Here is a 27,643-nt window from a genome sequence, read left to right as displayed (position 1 = left end):
TTGAGCATAAGGTCTTGGGTCCATTTCTGGGTTCTCTGTTCTGTTTCATTTATCTATCTGCCTGTTCTTGTGCCAATACCAGGTTCTTTTGATTACAGTGGCATTGTAGTATAGCCTAAAATCTGGTAATGTGATCCCTCCAACTTTGTCCTTCTTTCTCAAGATTGCTCTGGCTATTCAAGGTCTTTTTTGGTTCCATATGAACTTTTGAAGTATTTGTTCTAATTCTGTGAAGTATGCCGTTGGTATTTTGATGGGGATTGCACTGAATCTATCGATTGCTTTGGTTAGTATGGACATTTTAATGATGTTAATTCTTCCAGTCCATGAACAAGGTATGTGCTTCCACATTTTTATATCTTCCTCTATTCCTTTTTTCAATGTTCTGTCATTTTTTGCAAATAGGTCCTTTATTTCTTTGGTTAAGTTTATTCCTAGGTATCTTAATTTTTTTGCCGTGATGGTAAATGGGATTGTTTTTTATTTTCTCTTTCTGTGAGTTCATCATTGGTGTACAAGAATGCCTCCAATTTCTTGACATTAATTTTGTATCCAGCTGCTTTACCAAATTTATTTATTAAGTCTAGTAAATTTTTGATGGAGTCTTTGGGGTTTTCTACATATAGTATCATGTCATCTGTGAATAATGACAATATAACTTACTCCTTTCCAATTTGAATCCCTTTTATTTTTTCTTCCTGTCTGATTGTTGTGTCTAAGACTTCCAGTAATATGTTAAATAAAAGTGGCGAAAGTGGGCATCCTTGTCTTGTTCCTGTTTTTAAGGGAAGTGCTTTTAGTTTTTAACCTTTGGGTATGATGTTGACTTTAGGTCTTTCATATATGGCCTTTATTATGTCGAGGTATGATCCCTGTATTCCCACACTGCTGAGCGTTTTTATCAGATATAGGTACTTGATTTTGTCGAATGCTTTTTCAGCATCTATTGATATGATCATATGATTTTTATCTTTCATTTAGTTTATGTGATGCATCACATTTAGTGGTTTGCAAATACTATACCAGTCTTGCATCCCTGGGATGAATCATGGTGAATAATTTTCTTGATGTATTGCTGGATTTGATTTCCTAGTATTTTGTTCAGGATTTTGGCATCCATGTTCATCAGAGATATTGGCCTATAGTTTTCTGTCTTTGTAGTGTCTTTTTCTGGTTTTGGAATTAGAATTATGCTGGCCTCATAAAACAAGTTTGGAAGTCTTCCTTCTTCTTGAATTTTTTGAAATAGTTTGAGGAGAATGGGTGTTAGTTCTTTTTTGAATGTTCGGTAAAACTCCCTTGTGAAGCCACCTGGGCCTGGGCTTTTGTTCACTGGGGGAGTCTTGATTACATCTTCAATTTCGTTTGTTGTTATTGGTCTGTTCAAGTTTTCTATCTCTTCCCAGTTCAGTACTGATAGACTATGTGTTTCTAGAAATTTGTCCATTTCACTTAGATTGTCGAATTTGTTGCCGTATAATTGTTCATATTATTTCTTAACAATCCTTTGTATTTCTGTTGTGTCATTCATTACTTCTCCTCTTTCATTTCCGATTTTGTGTATTTGGGTTCTCTCTCTTTGTTTCTTAGTGAGTCTAGCTAAGGGTCCATCAATCTCATTTATCTTTTCAAAGTACCAGCTCTTTGTTTCATTGATCATTTGAGTTGGTTTTTTTTTTTTGGTCTCCATGTCATTTATTTCTGCTCTGATTCTTACTATTTCCTTCCTTCTACTTCCTCTGGGGTTTTGTTTTGTTTTTTTGTTTCTTTGTTTTTTTTTTTTGCTCTCTAGTTCTTTAAGTTGTGAGGTTAGATAGTCTATTAGAAATTTTTCTTGTTTCTTGAGGTAGACCTGTAGTGCTATGAACTTCCCTCTCAGAACTGCTTTCACTGCATCCCATAGATTTTGTGTTGTTGTGTGTTCATTTTCAATGGTTTCCAGGAAGTTTTTAATCTCTTCCTTGATCTCCATGGCAACCCATTCATTGTTCAATAACATGCTATTTGGTCTCCATGTGTTCCAATGTCTTTGCATGTTCTTGTTGCAATTTATTTATAGTTTTATGTCATTGTGATCTGAGAAGATGATTGATATGATTTCCATCTTCTTGAACTTGTAGAGATTTAGTTTGTGCCCTAACATGTGGTCTATCTTTGAGAATGTCCCATGTGCACTTGAGAAGAATGTGAATTGAGCAGTTTTGGGGTGTAATTCTCTGTAGATATCTATGAAATCCATTTGATATAGCACTTCATTTAGAGTCTGTGTTTCCTTGTTAATTTATGTCTAGATGATCTATCCTGTGATGTCAATGGGGTGTTGAAATCCCCTGCTATGATTGTATTGCTGTCTATTTCTCCTTTGAAGTCCTCCAGAAGATTTTTGACATATGTTGGTTCTCCTATATTGGGTGCGTATATGTTTACCAAGGTTGTATCTTCCTGTTGAATAGATCCTTTCAATATTATGTAGTGGCCTTTTTAGTCTTTAGTTATGGTCTTTATTTTGAAATATACTTTATCAGATATGAGTATGGCTACCCAAGCTTTTTGTTCCTTTCCTTTTGCTTGAAAGATTTTTTCCATCCCTTCACTTTCAACCTATGTGAGTCTTTTGTTGTGCAGTGGGTTTCTTGTAAACAACATATATGTGAGTCATACTTTCTTATCCAGTCAGCTACTCTGTGTCTTTTTATCGGAGCATTCAAACCATTCACATTTAAGGTGATAATTGATATGTACTTATTTATTGCACACATTTTTTGTTTAGTGTGGTTCTATTTTTCTTCCTAATTCTTCTATTAATTACAGCAGTCCTTTAAGCGTATCTTGTAGTGCTGGTTTGGTGTTAATATAGTCCCTTAGCCTTCTTTTGTCTGGGAAGCTCTTTATTTGACCTTCTATTTTGAATGATAGCCTTGCTGCATAGAGTAGTCTTGGATTCAGATCCTTGTTTTTCATGACTTTGATTTCTTCATGCCATTCCCTTCTGGCCTGTAGTGTTTCTGTTGAGAAGTCAGCTGAGAGCCTTATGGAGTTTCCTTTGTGGGTAACCTGTTGCTTATCTCTTGCTGCCTTTAGGATTCTCTCTTTGTCTTTAATTTTTGGCATTTTAATTACTATGTGTCTTGGTGTGGGCCTGTTTGGATTCTTCTTACTTGGGGGTCTCTGTGCTTATTGAACTTGAATGCCTTCTTCCTTCACCAAGTTAGGAAAGTTTTCTGTCATTATTTCTTCAAATATATTCTCTAACCCTTGCCCATTTTCTTCCTCTTCCCGGAATCCTATGATGCGAATGTTATTATGTTTCCAGTTGACCCATGGTTCTCTTAAGCTGTCTTCCTGTTTTTTAATTGTTATTTCCTTTTGATTTTCAGATTGGTTGATTTTTTCTACCCTGTCTTCTAAATCACTGATCCGGTCCTCAGCTTTCTCTACTCTGATGGTTAGTCCTTCCAATGTGTTCTTAATTTCTGCTATGTCATTCTTCATTTCTACTTGGTTGGTTTTCAATGTTTCTATATCTTTACTCATGGTGCTGATGTCCTTACTTATACTGTTGAGTTTCCTCAAAATCATGGCTCTGAACTCTACCTCTGATAATTTGCTTAACTGCATTTCATTGATCTCATCTTTGATAGAGTTCTCTTGTTCTTTCATTTGGGATTTGTTTCTTTGTTTCACCATTTTGGTTATCTCAGTGGGTTTTGGAGCCTGCCAAATTTTCCCTGTGGGTATTGGTGTTCTGCTGTTTGTGGCTCCCTCTACTGGGTTTGGATGAGCCTGGGTGGGCCCACGTTAAACACCACTGTCAAGTCTTACTTTTCTGGGTAGATTTGCAAGCCCAGGAAAGGTTCAGTTATCCTCTAGCTTTTTCCTGATGGCTAGTAGTCTCAGTTACTCAGTGCCTTGGGATGTAGCCCTGGTGTTCTGCATAAGAGGATTTCCAGAGGGTGGGATAGATGCTGGTTGTTTATAAGCCTCAATTTGCATTTCTTTGCCTCACCTGGAAAAGGGTGAATCTCCAAGGGAGGGGGCTGCTGCTTTTCCCCACAGCTCAGGGAAGGAGCACACTGGCCACCATCTTTTGTGGCCCCAACTCAGCAAAAACTCTGAGTGCCCTCCAAATCCCGGGTGTCCCCATAGAGTTCCAACCCAGTCTGCCCTCCCTCTGCCATAGCCCCCAGGTGAGTGGCTGAGGCTATTTTAGTGCTCTGTCCGGGCTCTGTGTGCTATGGAGCGGGCTTGCTCTTTATTCCCCAAGGGCATTGCTCACAGCTAAGACTGCTGCTGTCCTTGGGCTCCCAGCCTGTCACCCTCTCGTGCCTCTGCAGATCCTACCAGTGTCCCTGGTTATATGGTCCTGTCCTGCTGCTTTTCTGTTGCTTTTTTCTGAGGATTTATCTTTATTTTAGTTGTAATTCTCCTTTGGTCCCGGGAGATCGTCTGTGTAGCTTCCATTCAGTCCACTTCCATTTTCACCAGTTTTTATTTTTTCTTGAGATTTCAAGTTTAACTGTCAAATCCATAACAAATGTGTAGAAATTTCAAATTATAGAAAGTTGGAAATGGTCATAATTATCTTAGTCTGAAAACATGAGCTACCACAACTATTTTAGCTCTCTCTCTACCATGTGAAGATACAGCAAGAAGGCAGCCATCTGCAAGCCAGGAAGAGCGCTCTCCCCAGGACCCATCCATGTTGTCACCCTGACCTCGGTCTTCCAGCCTCCAGAACTGTGAAAAATAAATGTCTGCGTTTTTTTAAGTAAAAAAAAAAAGAAAAAGACTATTGTACCTAGTAAAACCTATGAGCTTAATAACCATAAACTAAACAGACTCTACCGTGGGCTAACGAGTCAATAAAACTATAACGAAATGAATTAGTCTTACAGATGAGTCTTGATCACTAGCAAAAAAAAAAAGCCCAGTTCACTTCAGCCTGTTATTTATATGAAGAGGATGCAATCAGTGCCAGGTGATTTAGGAGGAGATGAGTCTCTGAAAGTTTAACAGGAGGCATAAACATAGATCACCAAACCAATATTGATCCGGGCTTCATGGAAGATCCATCTGTGGCCGGCCGGTTTCATAACGTCTCCGCTCTCTCTCCCAGCCTTGTTTGGGCAACACAAAGAAGATTGGGGGACTCACACATAAGTAAACCATGAATAAGGAGTTGACTTACAGGAGTACAGATCTGCATTAAACACAATCAAACTACCACAAAAACGCTAAACATTCTTATGACATTAAGGTAAAATTAGTCACTACAAAACTTCAGGAGTTAAATCTAGATTTATTGTATTAACCTTTTCTCTTTTTGTGTTTGTAATGGAAATATTAACAGCCTTTAGTCACTTAGTTAACTATTATCCAAATAACCACAATTTAGTAGTATTTTTGCTCAAAATTCCTAGCTCTTGGTTATTGAAAGGTTTTGATGGAGCTCAAGGCATGTGTATGGACTTTTCGGAAAGACCGGGGTATGAAAATAAAGAGTAAGACCCACTGGAATGTCAAAATGCTACAGACAATTATTAGAAGTAGCCTGAAATAATTAAAATTGCATCTGGACCTAACATTGCTTACAGACAAAATACCTCAAATTCTGCAATGTTAGCCATACGTCTCTTCTAATTTCTATAAGGAAGACATATATAAAAAGGCTGTAGATGGAGTTTTCATTGAACAAACCCACCCTGACTGTGAACATATCCACCAAACAAACTATCCTTTTCATTCCTTGCCTTGTATCAGCCCATTCAGTGAAACTTATTTATATTAGATGCCGAAAATTTAGTATTTGATTAATCACTAAGGTTTCTTCTGAAGGGCTCTCAAATCTATGCTGTTTTTCTTTCATCCTCACTACCAATGTCTTAACTCTGTTTGTAATCATCTCTGTTCTGAAGTACACAACAGCATCCCATTGCCCTGTGATTTGTCTCCCCTCATTACTGACTCAATGTGGCCGCTAGTGTGACTTCTGGGGATGCCATGTGGTACAACAGAGGAGCAGACGCCTTGGAACCAGAAAGTGCTGGGTTTGCAAACCACCTCCCCACTCTAACCTGGGACAAATGATAGACTCATTAATCATCCAGTCCCTTATCTGGAGAATGGGGATTAAAAAAGGCCTTCCCTTCACAAGGATTTCTTAAGGATTACATGAAATAAATTACGTAAAACTTCTAACAACTATTCATAATAAGCATGTAAAAAAAATGGTTCTTCTTTGGCCTCCTGGCTCCCACCTTTCAAAATAACGATAGCAGTTCCCACTGTCACAGAGCAAACTGTGGATAAAAGTCCCTCCACTCTTCTTGAACCATCTCCTTTCTCACCCTCTCCTTTCCCCAGGCCCTGCTCCTCACTGTGAAATCAGTCTTACTGCACATCCCACCATTCTATGACACACCTTCATGTCTCTGTGTGCAATCCCCTCTTCATCTGAAACACCACCCCCTTCCCTCTGGACTAAGATTACTAACTCATCCTATCCACTAAGAAACCCCCTGCCACTACTCCTAACAGTAATCCCTTCCCTGGTGTTACTATATGACCTTGAATACATTTCTCTGTTAAATAAATTTCCGAGAGTATTTTAATGATTTTTCTCACATTGCCCCTCTCTCCCAAAAGACTTAGCTCATCAAGGGTGAAGAACATGGTTCATTCACCTAGGCAGGTGAAATTCTTGGCCCAGTGGATAGTATGATATAATAATGCAACAAATGAATTAAGTAGTCAATTGATTAATGTAAGATTACTTAGATCATCTGATACCAGGGCCAAACTAAAAGGAGGATAAAAGATAGAAACAAAGATGTGCGATATAAAATAAACTAGAAGAAAACAACAAAATAAGTTGTGGTCCATGTAATAATTATCATGTTATAACAAAGTTAGAATAGAATATCATTGTATCATTTTTATTACCTCTTCTAGAATAAAAATCTAAGGGCCAGAATATAATCAAATAAAAATTAAAAACACATCCTTGACTTTCTGCAATTGTGCAAATTTATTTAATTTGAATATAAGTTAGTTGATTCCAGGAAAAAAAAAAAAGTAATATACTGTAAAACCTCAGGATGGTATCTCCTGAATCTTAATTTTTTACAAAAATCAGTTCCAATAAGACTAGATGTCAATACCTAACTTTGCGTACCAATTTGCTACACAAACAATACAAGAGCTATAAGGTAAAGCACATTTGTCTATGTGGAAAAAAAAAATTATTTCACTACCCTGTAAATGGATACTGCCAAACTACATTTGATACTTATTCATTAAAGTAAAAATTTAGAAGTTTACAAGGTTACAAAATAATGTAGCCTCAAAACTAATTTTAAAGTTACAGAATCTTTGTGACTCCTAATTTCTTAGTTCAAATGTTTTCTCAAACTCACAAACACTCCAGAAATATGCAATCCAACCAAATGCTCAAGGAGCTGTCTTCTACTTCTGATGAACTAAACACTGCCAAGACATACAGGTATCTTTACTAAAGTCACTGAAAAAATAATAGAAAGCACATTTTTAACTCCTGAGCTTGTTACCAAGAGGATCCCAATAAATCCCCAAGGATTGCAAAGAGTCACCAATTATCTAAAATTGATTTCATATCTAACTTAATCATATTTTAAAGTTAAATAACATTTGATGGGTTTATAACTATTTGAATAAAACGTATCTGAATTGTAAAAGTGAACTGCAAGCCAGAATGGCATTAATTAATTCATCCTACATAATGATGCCTCCTTCCAAAGTAATTAGAGAGGCATAAAATACTTATAGATTCTACTAAGATTCTGATGCTACTCGAAGTAGGACAAAAAAACAAGTTTAATTTTAATCGGCATGTGTCAGCAAAGGTAATTGTTCATGGCTATTAAAAGGTCAAGATAGATAAGAAATAATGGAATGAAACCAGTGGGACATAAATACAATAATTAACTTATTAACTTTTGGCAGAAACTATAATTATTCCCCTGTGTGTAATAAACTAAATATGAGACTATCTAGTTCCTACAATATTTTCAAATTCAGAGCATAATTGCTTTGTGATGTTATAATTATTCTTTCCCCTCTCTACTCCTCCTCTTTCTCCACCTTCTTTTAGACATTAATTCAACCACCTCTCATTTTCTTCCCCATAGCTACCCAACACTATTTATCAGTTCTAAACTCCAGTGATGAGAAGGGGAAAGGGGGCTATTTATTTTCATCTAAGGATCCCGGGATCTTGCAGCAAGTGAATTTATATTAGCTAAGCATCTATCTTAATTTTTATTTATTTACTCATTAAGCAAATGACTGATGTCTCCCTATATGCTAGACCATAAGCCTGACACATGTAAACTTATAAGTTTCCAAGGGAAAAAAAAATGAGTACCTCAGAGTTAGTGGTCACTGCCAGGGTTATTACCTATACCTCTTGTCTAATCATTTCTTCCCTCCTACACCACCTGCCCCAGCGTAAGAGTGAAGCTTTTGGGGTAAGCTTACAGCCACATGTATACAGTAGTGACCTACCCTGCTGATAACCCATTTCTTTCCTTTTCTAGTAATTTAAGACCAAGATTCAAAGAGAGAAAGAAAAGAATCTCTTTTCAGGGGCGTTGGATGAAAATCAACTCAAAGTAAGACTATTAGGACTATGAGGACTATTAGTGATTTTTAGTGACCATGTTTGATCCTCTTTGAAGTAGGAAACTAAGCAAGAGATGGGGGAAGAGAGATAAAGATGGGAAGGAGGGAAAGAGGAAGGGGGGGAGGGAGGGAGGGAGGGAGGGAGGGAGGGAAGAGGAAGAAGAAAAAGATGAAGAGGAGGAGGAAGGGGGGGAGAGAGAGAGAGAGAGAGAGAGAGAGAGAGACTGACTGACTCGGGCAAAGAAGGAGAGAAGAGAGATGAGAGAGAACATTGGTGATGTGGAAGTCTACTTCCAATGCCTTCTGGAGACCTGTATTCCTACACACTGGATTCCATGGGACAACCTTTTAATTCCAAATAAATACTACCTCCATCTAATTATGACTCCCATCTTTGTTTTTAAACTAACCTGGAGTAGCTTCTGTTAGTTGCAGTGACAAGAGATATAACTATTCACCGAAGAAAAATTTTAGATAGTAACAATGTGACTATTTTGAGTATTTTGTTTCATTTTAACCATCTTCTCATTCCTTTCAGAAAGGAATGCCACTAAACTGGCTGCAAGAAAAATCACCAGTGTGGCTGACAGACTGCAGCTAGTTTCAGATCACTCCGTAAGAGCAAGGATAACTGTACTGTGTCCATTCTTTACTCCACTGCCAAAGAAAAGAGGGAGAGTTATTCAAATCTTAATGTGCTCAAGGTCAGAATAGCACTCCCCTCCTTTAAAAAATAAAAAAAGGTATACGTGTGTGTTCTAATGAAAACCAATCTATTAGCATGTGAGATGGGCGGCACTATGAGTGTGAGAATGAATGGCAACAAGTGTGAGAATATCTGTCATTTCATAGATAAAAGGCTAAAGAGGTTACATCTCTTAGCTTAGTATTCTAGAGGGAACCTGATTTTGAAACAAAAAGTGTTGACAAAGGACAAAGTACAGATAAAGTATCGCTTGGAGAGAGTGGCAGCTGCCCTTGTAACAGAGTCTAGATTTTATGGGTTTGCTATGATGTGTCAGCAGAAGGTAACCAAAAGATTGGATTAATCAAACATCACTTAGTGGAGAATAGAGCGCTGGAGAGAATTTCACAGGCGGTCGGGACAGAAGCCCTAGAGTTGTGTTTGTCAATAATATGAGTAGCCCTGGCCAGTTTGGCTCAGCGGTTAGAGCGTCGGCCTGCGGTCTGGAGAGACCCGGGTTCGGTTCCCGCTAAGGGTATGTACTTCGGTTGCAGTTTGTCCCCGGCCCTGGTTGGTCGTGCGGGTCGCAGCCACTCGATGTGTCCCTTCATGTCGATGTTTCTCTCTCTCTCTCCCTTCCTCTCTCTTCCTCCCACTCTATCTGTACAAAAAATGGAAAAGTGTCCTCGGGTGAGGATAAATAAATAAATAAATAAATAAATAAATAAATAAATAAAAAATAAAAAATAAAAAAATATGAGTAAATATCACACCTTTCACCCTCCAGCCATCTCTGGATTTGCATTTTCTGTGTAAGAGCCAAGCCCATAGGCACCTCCTTAGTCTAATAAAGTCTAATTATTATCAAATGCCCTTCAAATTAGAGGTGATATCACTTTATTGCTCCATAAATCTTCTCTGCAACTGTATTAATTATGCAACTTCATTTGTTGTAACAATAAAGACTTTCATGCCCTGCTTTGCACTGTGGGATTCATCATCAGCACCACACCAGCCTATAGTAAGAACAGAAGGAAATAAAGTCACATTTTCACTCACCTTGTGAGCATTTCAGTGCAAGGTTCTTCCCAAATCATTCAATGAGTTTTCAAAGACTGTTATTGATTCTGTTAGAACTTTTAGCTGCCATAGTGCTATTCTTCTGTTGACAGTGACATCACAGAGGGTTCCAAAGCTATCCTGTTCTATGGATGCCCAACAAAATTGCTGGTAAGGCTTCTCATGTTGTCAGAGTACATGTCAAGGTACAAAGGTACTGATGTCTGGGCCAAAGGCAAGGAAGACATCATTACAAATTCTGTTATTGTGCCCTATGCCACCTTCATCAATTCTGAGGTGCATCCCCAGTATGTCCACATTACTACATTATCCTGGGTTGAAGATAAAAGTTCTATCTCAAAGAAAACTAAAGGGGCCCCCAGTGATACAGCTGAATTCCCATCAACTACAACCCCCTTTCCCCAAGTCTCACTGGTCACAAGTCTGTCTCTAACACAGACTTTCCAATCATATTTTTATTGGCCACTCTTAAAAATGAACAGACTTCAGATATTGTATATTTGAGGAAAATATCTAATAAGAAATCAAAAATCTCAAAACTAAACAAAAACAAGGAAGTCAGAGGATGTAGACTATGCAGAAAGCAGAGAAAAAATATGAGGATATAATAAAGACATTTTTCAGACCTGCAAAGTCAAAATTCAATTATAAGTTGCCCATCAAAAATTATATCTAAAACTAAGGCTACATAAAAATTGAAAGTAAAATATAAAAATCGTTGAAAAAGATATACAAGCAATAAAAAAAACTTGGTGCAGCTATACTAATTTCAATTAAAGCAAAAATGTGTTATAGATTCACAGAGAAAATGTGAGATATCAACAAACAATAAGTCCTCACTTAAAGTAGTCAATAGATTCTGTGACTTTGAACAAAAAGATGTAACTGTATAATAAAACCAATTTTACCATAGGCTAATTTATAGAAACAAGAATTAAGTTATTTTAATTTCTGTATTTTAAGGGCACATTATATCTTCCTGATAGGTTGAAATGTTTGTCATTAGTAAGGTTCCCTCTGAATCAGGTCCTTAAATAATGTTTTTCTTAACATCATTTTGTTATTGGCAAAATGCTGAGGGGAAAAAAAAAAAAAAAAGGCAAATGCACACAGAAAATGTGATATCAACATAGAATAAGTCATCCCTTAATGTTTTGTGAAAAGACTTAAAATTGATCTTCTGTAGCAAATCTCGTCAAAATATGGACCAAAAAGGCTCAAATAACCAATGTCAGAAGTACAAAAGACATCGTTACAGATACTGTAGAGATTAAACAAACCATAAGACTGCATTTTAAGAAATTTAGATGAAACTAGTGAATTACTAGAAAAACATTTACAAATCACCAAAATTACCATTATTGAGAATAAAAAAATAAATGCCTCTAGTCACAAAATTGAATTTTGTAATTAGACCTCTCCCACAAGAACATTCCAGGCCCAGATGTGCGCAGAGGCACCGAGAGAAATGTGCAGGAATGTTTATAACATCATTATTTATAATAGCCTAAAACTGGAAGCAGCCTGGATGTCTATCAACAAAAGAATGGAGAGCACAGTCATACAATGGAGGCTATTCAACAATAAAAATGAAAAAACGACTACTGTACAAAGCCTGGATGGAGCTCAGAAGCTGCTATATAAAAGAAGCCAGACAAAAAAAGAGAACGTACTACATCGTTACAAGTATATAACGCTTAGAAACAGGCAAAACTAAGCTATGGTGATTAGGAAAGTACTATAAGTGGCAAAACCGGAAAGAAAAGCAAGAAAGGGAAGAGACTAAGAGTAAAATAAGGGTGACTTTGGAGGGAGAGAGAGGCTTGCAATTAGGAAAGACACTCAGAGGCTCTGGGATGCTGGCAATGATCTTCTGCTTACCACGAATGCTGATAACATGGGTGTTCACGTATAAATATTTATAATAATTCACTTTACAATGAGAAGCTGCACATACGTGTTCTGTGTACATTTGCATAGGTATATTATTTCTACATTTTTAAGAATTATAAGAACACAAACTACCTATCTATTATTTTATTAAGAAGTGGTAGCTGCGACTGTCATTTGGAAGGAAAACCCTAGGAGAGCAAAAGATCAACATAGCTTTGGGGAGAAAACTACTTTTATATTGGATCGGAGGGCGCCACCAAGGCATGTGGAGAAAAAACAGGTGATTCCCAAAGTGCGGTCAAGCCGTGCGCGTGTTGGAGCAGTGCAATTCGCGAGATACCCTGACTAGAACAAGAACAATATCAAGGAATAATAAAAAGTGAAGCTGAGATTAATGATGTAGTGAAGGGCAGTAAGTACCTACCATGTAATTCAGCCCGTTTTAAAGCCTGCAGACAATTCATATTCAGAATTCAGATTGTTTGGGTTTCTTCCATAAGGCACTATATTTTAAACATCTTTCAGCTTGTTAACTAGGCTTCTTTGTGTCTCTGTGGAAAAGTGGGGGTGTAGCCTCAAAGCAAGGGCTACCATTTGGCATACATAATGCCTGCTGAGGCAGAGAGTAAACCAGGCGCCATTGGAGAGACCCATAAAAATGTGTATGTGCTTCATCGGCTTCAAGGGGTGGAACAGAAAGTCACCTCGAAGCCTTTGTCCCCCCTGTTCCATGAAGGATCACTTGGCAATTTCCTAGTAGCTCACTGGGCTAAGATAAGAAAGTCACTAGGGGAGGATAGGAAAGAGCATAACAAGCCCCGGTGACTCTAGCAAAGCTCTCCCAGACCCCTGAATGCAGAGCTGGCCCCCTGGGGGGCACCTGGGGCCATGTTCTCCTCCAGAGGGGCGGATCGGAGGCTTGCTGAGGGCACGACTAAGGCCTGGTGAGGGAAGAACGATGAGGACAGTCCCATCAAACACCATGAGAAAAGTGAGTGGCCGAGCGGCCGGCTCAGGTGCATGATGGGAGAGTGTTTTTAGCACCCAATGGGACTGATGGGAGATCTTCTGCACCCTGCCCTTTTGGGAAGAGGGACACCTTGTGGCCTCTGCAGGGTCTGGGCCAGGGAGGACACCCACACTGAGTGGACAGGAATCCATGTAACTGTGCATCTGTAAGCTTCAACAGCAACACCGCGTGGCAGCAAGACACACACAGAGGAGAAAAATAACCAGATGGCACAGCTTCCGCTATTGCTGGAATCTGAAAAAGACCCCAGTGACCCCCACATCAGACTAGATAAGGCATGAAACTTAAGGTCGATCAGTTGGGTACAACTTTAAAAGGGAAACTGGACCCTTTGCTAATAAATGCAGGTGGAGCTTCAGGTCATTAATTAGAAAGGTTAGAATAAATTAGCCCGAAGTTGTACTGAGTTTGTGAAACATTCATGCTGTGAATATCTGATGTCAGAGATTTCTGCACAATCAGCTTGTATCAGCGTTATGTATTTACCATTCCCCATACGGACTGAAAGCATAGGCTTTGGGTAGGAATTAGAGGTCTGTTTGCCTGGAATTTTCTTTTCAGGGACCTCGGATACAAGGAGAAAATCCTGCTCTGAAAGAAGAGCCACTGAAGACACCTCCCAGCCATCTGCAACTTAACTTGAAGAAGAGAGTCAGTTATCGATTCATTCACTGAGTGACAGTGATTGAACACCTCCTACTGAACAATTCCTATGCCTGGGATTGTGCTAGGTGCTGGAATACATAGGTGAATAAGACATGGTCATTGCCATTTAGCAAATAAAAAAGCAAACATACAAATACATCAGTAGATTCCTTTGTGGAAATACTCTAAGTGAGAGGAGAGGCAGAAATGAGAACCCTTAGTTCTGGTGTGAAAGGAAGCAGTCTTCACAGAGAGACAGAGGAGGGAAAAGACATGTGAAGTGGTGGCAGCAGGGAGGGCTTTGCAAAGCCCTCACGAGGTTTGCTTATTCAAACACTCACTGAAATGGGAACAGCAGAACGACAAACCCCACTTCCCTATCCCAACATCTACCTGGACATTATCTACTTCATATCCTTTTTTTTTAATCCTCACCGAGGACAATTTTGCATTTATCTTCATATAGAGCAGGAGGGAGAGAGGGGGGAAGAGAAAGAGAGAGAAACATCGATGTGAGAGAGACACATCAACTGGTCGCCACCCACACGACCCCAACTGGGGCCAGGGACAAACTGCAACCAAGGTACGTGTCCCTAGCGGGAACTGAACCCAGGACTCTCTGGCCCATGGGCCGATGCTCTAACCGCTGAGCCAAACTGGCCATGGCTGTCTACTTCATATCTTTAAGGTGCTTTCCATTTAGGAAGCTGTATCAGTCAGGGTTCTCCAGAGAAACAGAATCAGTAGGAGATGATGATTAGATAGATGATAGATAGATGATAGATAGATAGATAGATAGATAGATAGATAGATAGATAGATTGATTTCTGGCAATTGGCTTATGCACTGTGGCGGCCAGTATATCTGAAATCTGTAGGGCAGCCCAGCAGGTTGGAATTGCTTGGGCAGGAGCTCATGTTCCCATCAACAGGAAGAACTTCCTTCTCTGTGAAACCTGTTTTTGCTCTTAAGTCCTTTCAACTGAAGGGGTGAGTCCCACACACATTATTGAGACTATGCTCCTTTGGTTCAAGTCAACTGATTGTAGAGGTTAACCACATCTACAAAAGACCTTCACAGCAACACCTAGATTGGTATATGATCAAATAGCTGGGTACTATAGTCTAGCCAAGTTGACACAAAAACAAATCCTCATTGAAGCCATACTCCCAATTTATAATTAAATATATACTTGTTTTTACATCCAAAAAGATAATTCCCATTAACATCTGATATAACATTTTAAAACTCCTATAATTTTGCCCAGTCGGCATGGCTCAGTGGATTAAGCATCGTCCCATGCACCAAGAGGTCACTCGTTCAATTCTCAGTCAGGGCACATGCCTGGGTTGCAGACATGGTCCCCAGTGGGGGCCGTGCAAGAGGTAGCCAATTAATGTTTCTCTCTCCTCGATGTTTCTCTCTCTCTCTTCCTTTCTGTCTCTCTAAAAAATAAATAAATAAATAAAAACTAACAAAATAAATAAACATTTAAAATTCCTACAATTTTAATTTTAGAATTTAACACAAAATTCCTGTGACATTGCTTCTACTTTCACTAACACACACACACACACACACACAGTAATACCTCATCAAATAGAGATGATGCTTCTTATTAATAATCTAATTGAGAAGTTGATATTGATTTAGCCATACCTTTAATATTTTATTATTCAAACTGTGAGATTCTGACTCAATTAAGCTGTGGGGGGACGGGGTACAGGCATCAGAATTGTTTAAACCTCCTGGTGAAGCTCACACACAGTCAGACTTGGGAACCATAGCCAAAGCATCTGCACTCTGCCCCTCTTGGTCTGCAAGGCAACTTGGGGCAAGAGTCACCACACTAAGTCACAAAGGGTCTCAGAAGTCACTTCAAAGGACCACTAAAATGCAGAATACAGTATCAAAAGCAGAATATATTCTAAGAATTGTAAGCACCAAAATGACACAATTAAGTATACTTGGACAGTGCAGGAATGGCCAAAGCTGAGGCTGATGAAAAGGAAACATTTATGACCCCTGCCTTCCAGCAAAGAACCCTTATTTATTCATCACATTGGGTGTTCACCAGATTAATAATAAACTCTGTTCAGAAAAACCACGAACATCCTACCATCAGAAGGCAGCTAAAGTCTGTTCAGGGTGCTTAACATTTAACTACCCGATTCCCTGTTCAAGTTCATAAAAAAAATGATGGCAATATCAAAGAACAATCTGCTTCAGAATCATCGACTTTAAAGTGCACAGCACACAAAGACATAATTACATCTTTGTGATTAACAACTTGAGAGTTTGTTTAAATTAGAGACCTTCTGGCTGAAACAAGCTACAATCATAAGGGGATGTGCGGGGCCCACACTGAAGTGGATTGAGTCAACACAACCCCACCCAAACTGCTCTCATTCACGTTGGAGTCAGTTTTCAAAACAAAATTGAACAAGTAACTGTAGAACATACATCATCAGTAAAGATGAGCGGTTTAATATCACTTTATTATTTTAAATTTGGGGGAAAGTGTCTTTGCCAATGGCTGCATTAAAGCCTGAGAGCAAGAACATAAAATGCAAGAATCATGCTTTAAAAACACAGATGGAGATAAAACTACTTATAACAAAACAAAATATATATAACAAGATCTTCCCAATACGTATTAGACAAACAAACTGTGGTAAAGAAGTAAAAAAGCTTAAAGAAGTGAAAAAATACCAATACCTGCAAAATAGAGGCTGAAGAAAAATGTTATATACCAATTTAAATAAAGTCAGATGCTGTATAATACTTAAAGAGATAACTAAGAAAACTTTTTTGTTTCCTTTATCAGTGCATATTAAATATATGGATCAGCAAAATTATATGGCATACAATCTTTTCTCCATCTCATACATATAGTAATCTTCAGCCCCCTTGCTTTTCCATGTTTGTGAGGTTTTGTACAATGCTGTTCCCTATGCCGGGAACACCTTCCTTTACTTGCCTATCTTTTGAAATAAAGTTCCAATATCACATCTTCTGCCTTCTAAAGCTGAGTTGTTTTTGTCTGTTCTCTAAATCATAGTACTTTTCCCCTGGTTAATCTAGGCACGAAATTAACTTTTTTTTAAGAAGCTTTATTCATAATTGCAAAAACCTGGAAGCGACCACGATGTCCTTCAGTAGGTGAATGGATAAACTGTGGCATACCCAGATAATGGATTATTATTCAGCACTTATAAACTCGTGAAAAGACATGGAGGTACCTTAAATGCACAGTACCAAGTGAAAGAAGCTGATCTAAAATGCCAACATGCTATATTATCCCGACTATATGACATTCTGGAAAAGGCAAAACTATGGAGACAGTAAAAAGGTTGCCAGAAGTTGGGGAGGGTAAGCAATAAATAGGTAGAGCATGGAAGATTTCTGTTAATGAATTAAATATTAGCATTCTATTAAAAAGAAATTGGGGTCATTACTCAGTGAGGAGAGAGCTGGCCTCAATATAAAATTTTATTGTTTTCCATGAACATATGTCCCCTATATTTTGGTGGTTTTCTTCTTTTAAGAAGTTTTTAATAATATAGAGTTTTAAAAATTCAATATTAAAATATAAAAAGCATAAAATATTGGAGGGAAATATTATCTGACATTCTATTACTCAGTACAATTCTATAATTTCCTCTCAATATATTTTCTGTATGTAGTTTCTAAATAAAGAAATCAAAATGTGTATAAGGATAAAATGTGGCAGAAGGTTTAAGAGATGATAACTAGATAGGTCATGATTTACAAAGATAAATTATAAAATGATCTAAAAATGGAACAGCTGACCATTTTATACCCCAATAATTCCATAACACAAAGTTACAGTAAGGAATCTCACTGAGATCTCTTGACTGCTATATTTCTGTTTCAGCAGCTGAGTGGGTGGTGGTACCTTTCACCAAATTAGGGAACACAGAAAGAGAAGTTGATTTGAAGAGAAGACATGTATTCAGTTTTAAAAGTTGGCAATAGCCCTGGCCAGTTTGGCTCAGTGGTTAGAGCGTCGGCCTGCGGTCCGGAGAGACCCGGGTTCGGTTCCCGCTAAGGGCACGTACTTTGGTTGCAGTTTGTCCCCGGCCCTGGTTGGTCGTGCGGGTGGCAGCCACTCGATGTGTCCCTTCACATCGATGTTTCTCTCTCTCTCTCCCTTCCTCTCTCTCCCTCCCAATCTATCTGTACAAAAAACTGGAAAAATATCCTCGGGTGAGGATTAAAAAAAAAAAAAAAAAAAAGTTGGCAATAGACTTATATGCCTGTAGAATACCAAAGACATGTCCAGTAAGTAACTGAATATACTAGTCTGTACTGGGATAAAGAGAAAGATGCCAAAACACTCAGGTTAGAGGTAGAGTTTGCAGTTTGCAGTTATTAAAGTTGGTAAAATTCCACAGAGAAAAGAGAAAGGAATTGAGGTCAGAATCCCAAGAATGCCAAGTTCAAAGGAATTGGAAGAGAAAAAGAAACCACACTGTTTAAGGTGAGGGCTGCGCCCTGGCCGGTTGGTTCAGCGGTTAGAGCGTTGTCCCAAGGACCAGATGTTCAAAGAGTTTTTTAAATTCTCTTATTTTTTGAATTAACAAATTGTTTAAATTTCTTCTATTTCTTGAATTCCTATTGTTGAATTTTTTGTACCTGTTTATAATCTGAGCTTATAATTCTGGAGTCATGTGCACTGGGTTCAAATTCTCCCCCTGCAGCTTCCCAGCCCTGGAGGGTGGAGGGAAATTTACTTAACTTTTCTTGCCTATTCCTAATACTCAATAAATGTCTGTTGTTGGTGATGTTTCATTATACCATCAACGTTACTGACGACTGCCAAGTAATCCTCACCCTGACTGCCATGGGAGGGAAGATCTCTTCGATTATGAATGTAATGTCGATAGAAGAGAGATTTAAGGGTGACAAACCAAATACTGCAGGAGCTCTGTGTTACACAGGAGCATCCCCATTTCTATGAAAGGAACTACACAAACTCAAAGAAATGAGCTGGTAAATATTCAATGTACACTATAATTAGATCTCCTCTTTTACTCCGCATGCAAAATACTCAGTATCTATTACTTCTCAATTATTAATTCGGTGTAGATTTTTTTATTTGGATTATGTAATTTATGGAAGCAATTTTCCATGATTCAAATATATTTTCCTAGACATGTAATTGTTATTCAAAATAATGATAATATATAATTGCCTTTCAAAGCAACAGACCAATTGGAACAGCTAAGACACAAGAGAAAGAAAATTAGAATTCAATTTTTAATATCTTGGGTTCTGTCCCTTGTCATATTTGACCTCAGGCAAGTTATTCACCCTCTTTGGACACTGTGTCTGCTTTCATATATTTCAGATGGAGCTAGTAATACTAATCACAGGGCCTTATGTGGTTTAAATGAATTAATAAATAACATTATGTAGCAATACTTAGTAAGTGATACGACTCAATAAATATGTGTGACCAAAAAAAAATCTAAATGTTACTTAATTGAAAATATTTATATGATATAATTTTGATTGAACTGATGGTATGTGCTCAAAATAATTTTTAAAAATAATATAAAGGGAATAAGAAGAGCAGCAGGAAGCCAAAGCAATAATTTAAGTGACCTTATTTTGCTGTTACAGGTCATATACTAACTGATGATTTTACTTTATAGAAATAGTATTTATACTCAGTTCCCAATATGTTTTCCAGGGCAGCTTTTACTTGGCAGCGACTGTTGAAACAGCAGTAAGTAGTGGTCACTTATAGACAAACAGCTTGATACCTTGCACACAGTGACCACTGCTCCGTTCTCGTCACGGAGTCCCTCTCTTGCCCCCTTGAGGAGACGTGCCAATTCCACTCTTCTTACTGGAGTTTATATTGCAGAGTTTTAGTTCTGGGATTTGTTAGGTCACAATGAACTTGCAAGAATGGACTCTAGACAGTTCTGTTCAACTATGACATGAGAACTAGTGAAGAAAAAAAGGAAACAGGAGCAAAATTAAATTACCTGTCATCTTCTGAAATGCTTAAGGGGGAAATCTAGTAAACACCAGATAAAAAAGTCAAGGATGAGATATTATACCTGCTCTGGAGAAGAGAAAAATAGTCGTATCGATTCAGCCACCCGACTTTCTCACAAGGCAAACGAGCTTCCACCCTGCCGCCCTGCAGTGTGGGCTCCCGCAGCAGGGGCTGGGCTCCAGGGGCAGGGGCTGGGCTCCAGGGGCAGGGGCTGGGCGCCCGCGGCCGGGGCTGGGCTCCATCCGCACGCCAGGGACAGGAAGCTGGAGGAGGCTGCACCCAGGAAGGGCCAATCTCGGTAAAGGTTAGATGTCATCTGCCCCAAAGTCTGAACATTATAAGGGGATGAAAAGAACAGGAAAATACCATAGAGGAGAAATGTTAATGAGAGAAAGGCAAGATCACCACCACCAGCAACAAGAGAGATGGAAAGATACCATAGCGAACAGCTGCCTGGTTAGAAACAGGACCTGCAAGAACGGAGCTCACAGGTGAGCAGGGCATTCTGCCCCTTACCTTGCTCCTGGGAGCAGTGTTATTGATTAACGCCCCTTCCCTCGGACTTCTAATATCAGGCAGTGAAGGGACATAACAGTTCTCTGGTAAAATGTGTCCACAAGTTACAGAGAATTTTCAAAAGGAAGAGATGAAGCTATGCTGACGAAAGTGTATCATAGGAGGAAGAAGGCCTCAGAAAATAATATTGTTAAAGTAACTGGTCATAAGAACTTTTCTGGCCCTGGCCATTTTGGATCAGTGGTTAGAGCATCAGCCCTCAGACAAAAGGGTCGAGGGTTCAATTCCTGGTCAAGGGCACATACCTGGGTTGCAGGTTTGATCTCTGGCCCCAGTCATGTGGGGGGCAACCAACTGATGTGTGTTTCTCACACTGAGGTTTCTCTCTCTCTCCCTCCCTCCCTACATTCCACTCTATCTAAAAATCAATGGGAAAATATCCTCGGGTGAGGATTAACCACAACAAAAAACAAAACAACTTTTCTGTCTTCATTCATTACAGAAATAGTCGTTTTACTCTCATCCAAAATGTTTGAAAGGCCAGCCAAATGAAAACAATGAATTTGAGATAAACAAAAAAGGAAAATAGCAGTGTTTAGACCATTTCTGAAAATCTTCTGTTTATATTGGGGCTAGAAGGATGGATAGAAGTATTGAGGGATGGAAGAAGAGAAGAGAACAAAGAAGAAGAAAAAAACAAAACAGAGAAAGAAACATAGGAAGACAAAGGAATAGAAAGCCAGAGAGAAACATTCAGAGAAATGGAGAAAGGCAAAAAGAGACAGAGAAAGACAGAGACTGATTTACTGAGGGGAAAAAAGGACCACAAGAAATCACCCAATTCACTTCTCCGCATTCACGCCTCTTCATACCTGAATTGGCTAGACAGAAGAGAATATATCTTTTTAGATCTATGGATGAATAAATTCTGAGTCTCATGAATAAACTATTCTGGATAGCCAATCCCTTACCTGGGAAATGTTTCTCGTGGCAAATATAAATCCTACCAGCTTTGCTGTTCCTTCTCAATATTAATGGAGGATGGTTTGAATCTATCCTCTAGGAAATAATTTGTCTTTCTTATATTTTCCCTCAGGCTTTTTCTTCTCTTGGCTGAATCATTGTTTCTTTACCTGTTTTTCATGGTTCTAATTTTCTAAACTTTTAATTATCTCTATTGGTTTCCTGAGCATCCTCTGCAAATCCCCTGAGCCCACGTCTGAATGATCTAATATCAAGAAGCTCGATGCTGGCAGGAAATTCCGTGGTGACACAGGCCCTGTATCCTTCCGCCATCACCATCTGCCTGAATACAGACGTGGCAGCTTCCCTAACTGTGTGGATGGGGACAGGCACGAAGAGATGCAGCGCCTTGGAGGTCGCCAGACAGAGCAGAGGAGGAGAGACGTGTGGTCAGGAACACAAATCAGAGGCAGCCAGTTCCTTTGGGGGGGGGGGGGGGCAGGGGGGCCTGTGTGCCCTGCAGGGGATGTATTCTTCCCATAGGCAGTGGGTGTTTTCAGCAATCATGTGCAGGATCGGGCTCGTCTGGACGGTGACTGCCCCGGCCAGTCTGCAGCCCGACCAGAGCTGGTGAGAGAGGCTCATGCCCACTAACCTGCAAGACGACTTGGAGCCTCTGGAACGGGCTGCGTGCGAGGTGAAGAGTCCCTACTATAACAAAAGCGACAGAAATGGAGGGTCTGGACCCACATTCAGCGGCCATTCAAGAACAGAGGAGGGAGAGCCAGGGGAAGAAACGGAAAGGAATAGTGGTAGAAGGGCGGATGTGGGGAGGGCACCCGGCAAACTCCCGCGTGGACGAGGGGCGGCACTGGCCTTCATAGGAGCGCAGAACCCGCGCTCTGCCGGCCACCCTGGTGACCCCAAGGCGCTGCTCCTACTCAGCAGTGACACCAGGAGACAAACTGTCATGTGCTGAGGAATAAATACTCAGAGATAAAAACTATTCGATCTAGAAGGTTTATGGTGATGGTGAGGAACAAGATAAATTTGACGGAAACTGGGAGGCAGAGAGGAGTTTTGTTTTGGGTGATGTTATAGACAGAAGAGAATAAGCAGAATATGAGCAAAGAATCATCCAGCATTATCTTAAGTGGGAAAACACATCACCACTTGGCAATGAGTGAGCTTAACTAAAAATAGAATGAATCTGGCATAAAATATTCTCATGCTATGAAATATATGTGTTAATATGTGTAATATTTAAGAGACAAGTAGGGTGTTTAAATGGAATGTCTTGGTTTCTTCATGAAGAGATATTTACATATATATTTCAAATTCTCCATGAGCACTACCCATAGAAAAAAATGATGACCAGAACTACAAATAGAAAGCATAAATCCCAATTGTAATCAGTCACTAAATATTACTTTCCCACATATTAGTGGGTAATATACTGCTAGTGCTGCCCATCTGGCAGGTTTATAGGGCATGAAATAACCCATATATTTCATTTTTAACTACAGCATTATCTTCACTACACCACAAACTATAAAGGTACCTAGTACTGTGTCTGCACCATTACAAAGGATAAACTAATGGAATAAAACTTTGTCAACCTTTGGAGTCCTGATAGGCCTGATTCCTTTGCTCTAAAAAGAATCATTCCAAAATTTTAAACAGTTCTAAACAATTCAGGAAAGCTTTTGCACTCCGACTCGTCCCTGTGCAACGTGTCACTAGAATTCTCATTAACACAGTCATCATTTCTAATGTCCCTGCTACCCTATGGCTTGCTCTGTTCCCAATGTGTTGTGTCTCCTAGGCCCGTTCAAGCTTTGGTGGACTTTGTTCTAAAGTGATCTTCCATACCGATGGCAAATATTCTGCTTCTTTCTCACTGTCTCCTCCACCAATAACATGTCAAAAACCAACGAAGAGGTGGTGGAAATGGCAAACAAATCTAACTTGGGTGTGGATGAGGATGACGCTGAGGAGCTCCTGGGGGTGGTTCCCAAGAAAGTGACTAATGAAAAGTGTCGGCATTGGAACAGGAGCACACAGCGAAAGAAGAGTTGAGAGCAAATGAAACTGCAGGAGAATAAAATAAAGAAGAACCCCCAAGAAAATTCACCAAGAAGAGTTTAACAGAAGCTTTTGTAGACCTCAGTGAGCTCCTGACACTTTTTGAGAACATGGACACCAACACAAAAGGTTTTCATCAATAGAGAGGAATGTCCAAGCAAATCTATGATGAAAAAAAAAAAAGAAAGAAAGAAACCAAGCAAACCACCATGGATGGAGTCTGAAAAAGTGACACCTCCTGAAGAAGGGATTCAGGCAGGTCCTTCAGGAGGTGTTCCAGGAGAAGGCATCATTGTCACAGGAGAAGACAGCCCCATGCATGATATGGCCCCTGAAGGCCTTCCAGTGAGACAAGATGTGGAGGCGGCGGCAGAGACAGTAATGAGCCTAACTCTGTGCAGACCAAGGCTAATGTGTGTGTTTGTGTTAGTTTTTAACAAAAAAGTTTAAAACGTAAAAAAACAAAAAATTAATTTTAAATAGATTAAAAAACTTAAAAGGTTATAAAGGAAATATTTTTGTACAATGTGTTTGTGTTTTAAGTTTACATGTTATTACAAGAAAAAATGTTTCTATAAATTTAGTGCAGCCTAAGTGACAGTGTTTACAAAGTCTGCAGTAGTGCACAGCAATGTCCTGGGCCTCCACGGTCACCACCCACTCACTCACTGACACCCAGTCCCACAAGCTCCACGCATGGTAAGTGCCCCATATGGGTGTACCACTGTTTATCTTTTATGTATTTTTACTATTTCTTTTCTATGTTTTAGACACATTTAAATAGGAAAACACTCACCACTGTTTTACAATTGCCTGTAGTATTCAGTGTGGTAACATGCCATACAGCCCGGGTGTGGTAGGCTGCACCGTCTAAGACTGTGTAAGTGTGCGCTGTGATGTCAGCCTAACAAAGAAATCACGATTGATGTTAGCACAATGATGAAGCATTTCTCAGAATGTGTCCCCATCACTGAGCAATGCATGACTGTAAGTGATTAGTCTTGTTAAGATCACACAGCTGATGTACAAATATGATGGCATGTAGATTTGGAACAATGTTGCATACCTTCAAACAATAAATTTATTAGTTATTCATAAATTAGGTAAAGTTTCTAACAGAGTCCCTGACACACAGTAGGAACTTTTGAAATTTTAATTCCTTTTCCCCCTTTTCTCTTTATTTGAGTACCCCCTATACTCATACACGTGTACATGTGCATGTATTTCCTTAATACATTCTGTTCATTAATTGATAATGAGTGAATATTGAGAAAGACTGACATGCATACCCACAGGGTAGATTTTCTTAGTAATCGTAAAATTCTTGGTGTATCTTTATAACAGAAAAGAAAATTAAACATTGTACATGAAATAAAAAATTAAATGGATGTTCCTATAGATTAATTTACACTCTTTTATCAAACATATGGACTTACTCCTTGTGCTAAAGATGTCAAAGATAATTTTTTAATACTTTCACTAATGCATTTCCTTCATCACTCTTTCTGGGGCTTTCTATATAATCAGCAAACAAGCCAAAATAAAAATTTAGGAATCATTATTATTAATAAATGCAGGCTCCTAGGCAAAGTGTCAAAACATTTCCAAAGGGTCAGATTTTAACCTCTGATTCATTCCACTCGCTTTTGTCCAGTTACAAAGCACATGCCACTCTAACCAAGGTGCGCATTCTTCAAGTCTGACGTTGACATGCACCACACAGAGCACAGAACTGGGCAGAGGTCCATGACTTACTATGATTTATGTTCTGTCATTAAAGCTAATGCACAGGGAATGGGTCAAAATCCTCTTCCCTTTCTCCAGCCCCTTAAATGGAATCAAGCATAGGACAATATTAATTTTTAAGTTAACTTACTCTAATTGAATGGAATGTTTTATTATAGTCATGTATCAAACAAGGACCACAATACATCATAAGTGACACTGCTAAAGTAGATCCTTTATGCTTTGCTTTTCATTCTCCTTGAGTTTTTATCCACAAGACCTTTAAATACCACCATTAGTATATTAATATACTCCGTTAGTAAATTAACATTACTAAATCATCCCTATACTAATGACAGCACTCCTAAATCATGCACAATGATACACAAACCAGTTCATACTTCATCCGGCGGAGGTACTGGTATACCATAGGCACCCAAAGCTAAAGGAGTCTTAAGTGGTCATATGCCTTCTCTCAAGAAGAATAAAATGTTCTCATATGTCCCACCTTTTTGTCCCTCAGATGGTTTTGTGTAGAGAAACATGCAAGATAACGTAATCACTTAGTGATATTTCTCCTTTTTTTATTGTAGTACAAATTTATGGGATCTACTTTCCTAGCATTTTTTTTTCATTGTACAGTACAGTATCATCAACTATAAGAACCATGCTGTCCAGCAGATCTTAGAACTTTTTCATCTTGCATAACTGAAATACCCATTGAACAGCAACTACCATGTCCCCCTACCACAGCCTCTGGCAATCATCATTCTACGTTCTGCTTCTGTCACTCTGACTACTCGCATACACCTCAAAGAAACAGAATCATGCAGTGTCTGTCCTTCTGGGCCTGGCTTATTTCACTCAGCACAGTGCCCTCTGGTCTATCCATGTTGCCACAAATGATAGGATTTTCTTTTTGAAGGCTGCATATTTCATTGTATGTATACCACAATTTTCTTTATGCATTCATTCCTCACTGGACATTGAAATTACTTCCACATCTTGGATAGTGTGAGTGATGCCACACTGAGCATGGCAGTGTCAATATCTCTCTGAGATCCCAATTTTAGTTCTTTAGAATATATACCCAGAAGTGGGGTTTCTGGGTCATATAGTATTTCTATTTTTGAAAATTTGAGGAAGTTCTACACTGTTTTCCATGGTGGCTGCACCATTCTATGTTCCTACCAACAGCATATAAACATTTCAGTTTCTTTTGATAATGGTCATACTGACTGGTGATATCTCTCTGTGGTTTTATAGCATACAACTGGCATAAAGACAGACATATGGAACAAATGGACAAATGGAACAGAATAGAAAAATAAATCCATGCATATATGGGCAACTGATCCTCAACAAGGATACCAAGAACACATACAGGGAAAGAAGAGTCTCTTCAGCAAATGGTTTTGGGAAAAGTGGATATCCACATGCAAAAAAGTGAAATCAGACCCTTGCTTACAACATACACAAAAATTAACTCAAAGCTGATGAAAACTTAAGTGGAAGACTTGAAACTATAAAATTCCTAGAAGAAAGCAGTGGGGAATCTTCATGGCATTGTACTTGGAAATTATTTCTTGGATGTAACATCAATAGCACAGGCAACAGAAGCAAAAATAGACAAGTGAGACTACATCAAACTAAAAAGCTTCTGCACAGGAAAGGGAACAACAGAGTAGAAAGGCAACAAAATGGGAAACATATTCACAAGCCACATATCTCATAGGGAATTAATATTTATACTATAAAAGGAACTTCTACAACTTAGTATCAAAAAATAACCTAATTTTAAAAATGGGCAAAGGGTAATGTTATGGTGGCAATCATTTTTCAGTATGAGTGTATCAAACCAACATAGTATATATTTAAATGTATACAATGTTATACATATGAATTATATTTAAATATATATAATTTATATGTATAACATACATATGTATACACATATACATATATATACACATGCACATCTACATATACATATATAGAGATATAGAGAGATATCTCAATAAAGCTGAAAAATGGGCAAAGAACTTAAATACACATTTCTCCAAAGAAGACTTACAAATATGCAATAGGAACATGTAAAGGTAACCCTCAAGATCACCAAAATGACAATTCTTAAAAATTCATATTCACCCTGGCTGGTTTCACTCAGCAGTTAGAGCGTCGGCCTGCATACCAAAGAGTCTCGGGTTTGAGTCAGTCAAGGGCAGGTACCTCACTTGTAGTTCAGTCCCCAGCCCTGGTTGGAGTTGTGCGGGAGGCAACCAATCAATGTGTCTCTCTCACATCAATGTTTCTCTCCACGCCCCCTCAC

At 38.9% G+C, this 27,643-nt stretch overlaps 1 protein-coding gene across 7 annotated transcripts in view; it reads right to left on the bottom strand.

Annotated features, from left to right (window-relative positions):
• Window positions 1–27,643, bottom strand: part of TMEM117 (transmembrane protein 117) — a 432,215-nt gene that overhangs the window by 204,452 nt on the left and 200,120 nt on the right. Inside the window, exon 3 of one of the 7 annotated variants that reach the window (XM_036252713.1) lies at window positions 24,386–24,493. The exons of the other annotated variants lie outside the window; for them this stretch is intronic. The gene's annotated coding sequence lies outside the window, so the exon portion shown is untranslated. The remainder of the gene's footprint in view (window positions 1–24,385; window positions 24,494–27,643) is intronic. 7 annotated transcript variants of the gene reach the window in all.

The sequence above is a fragment of the Molossus molossus genome, unplaced genomic scaffold (assembly GCF_014108415.1).
Source record: "Molossus molossus isolate mMolMol1 unplaced genomic scaffold, mMolMol1.p scaffold_m16_p_10, whole genome shotgun sequence".
Taxonomy (NCBI): domain Eukaryota; kingdom Metazoa; phylum Chordata; class Mammalia; order Chiroptera; family Molossidae; genus Molossus; species Molossus molossus.
This window is presented reverse-complemented; position numbering and strand designations above follow the sequence as displayed.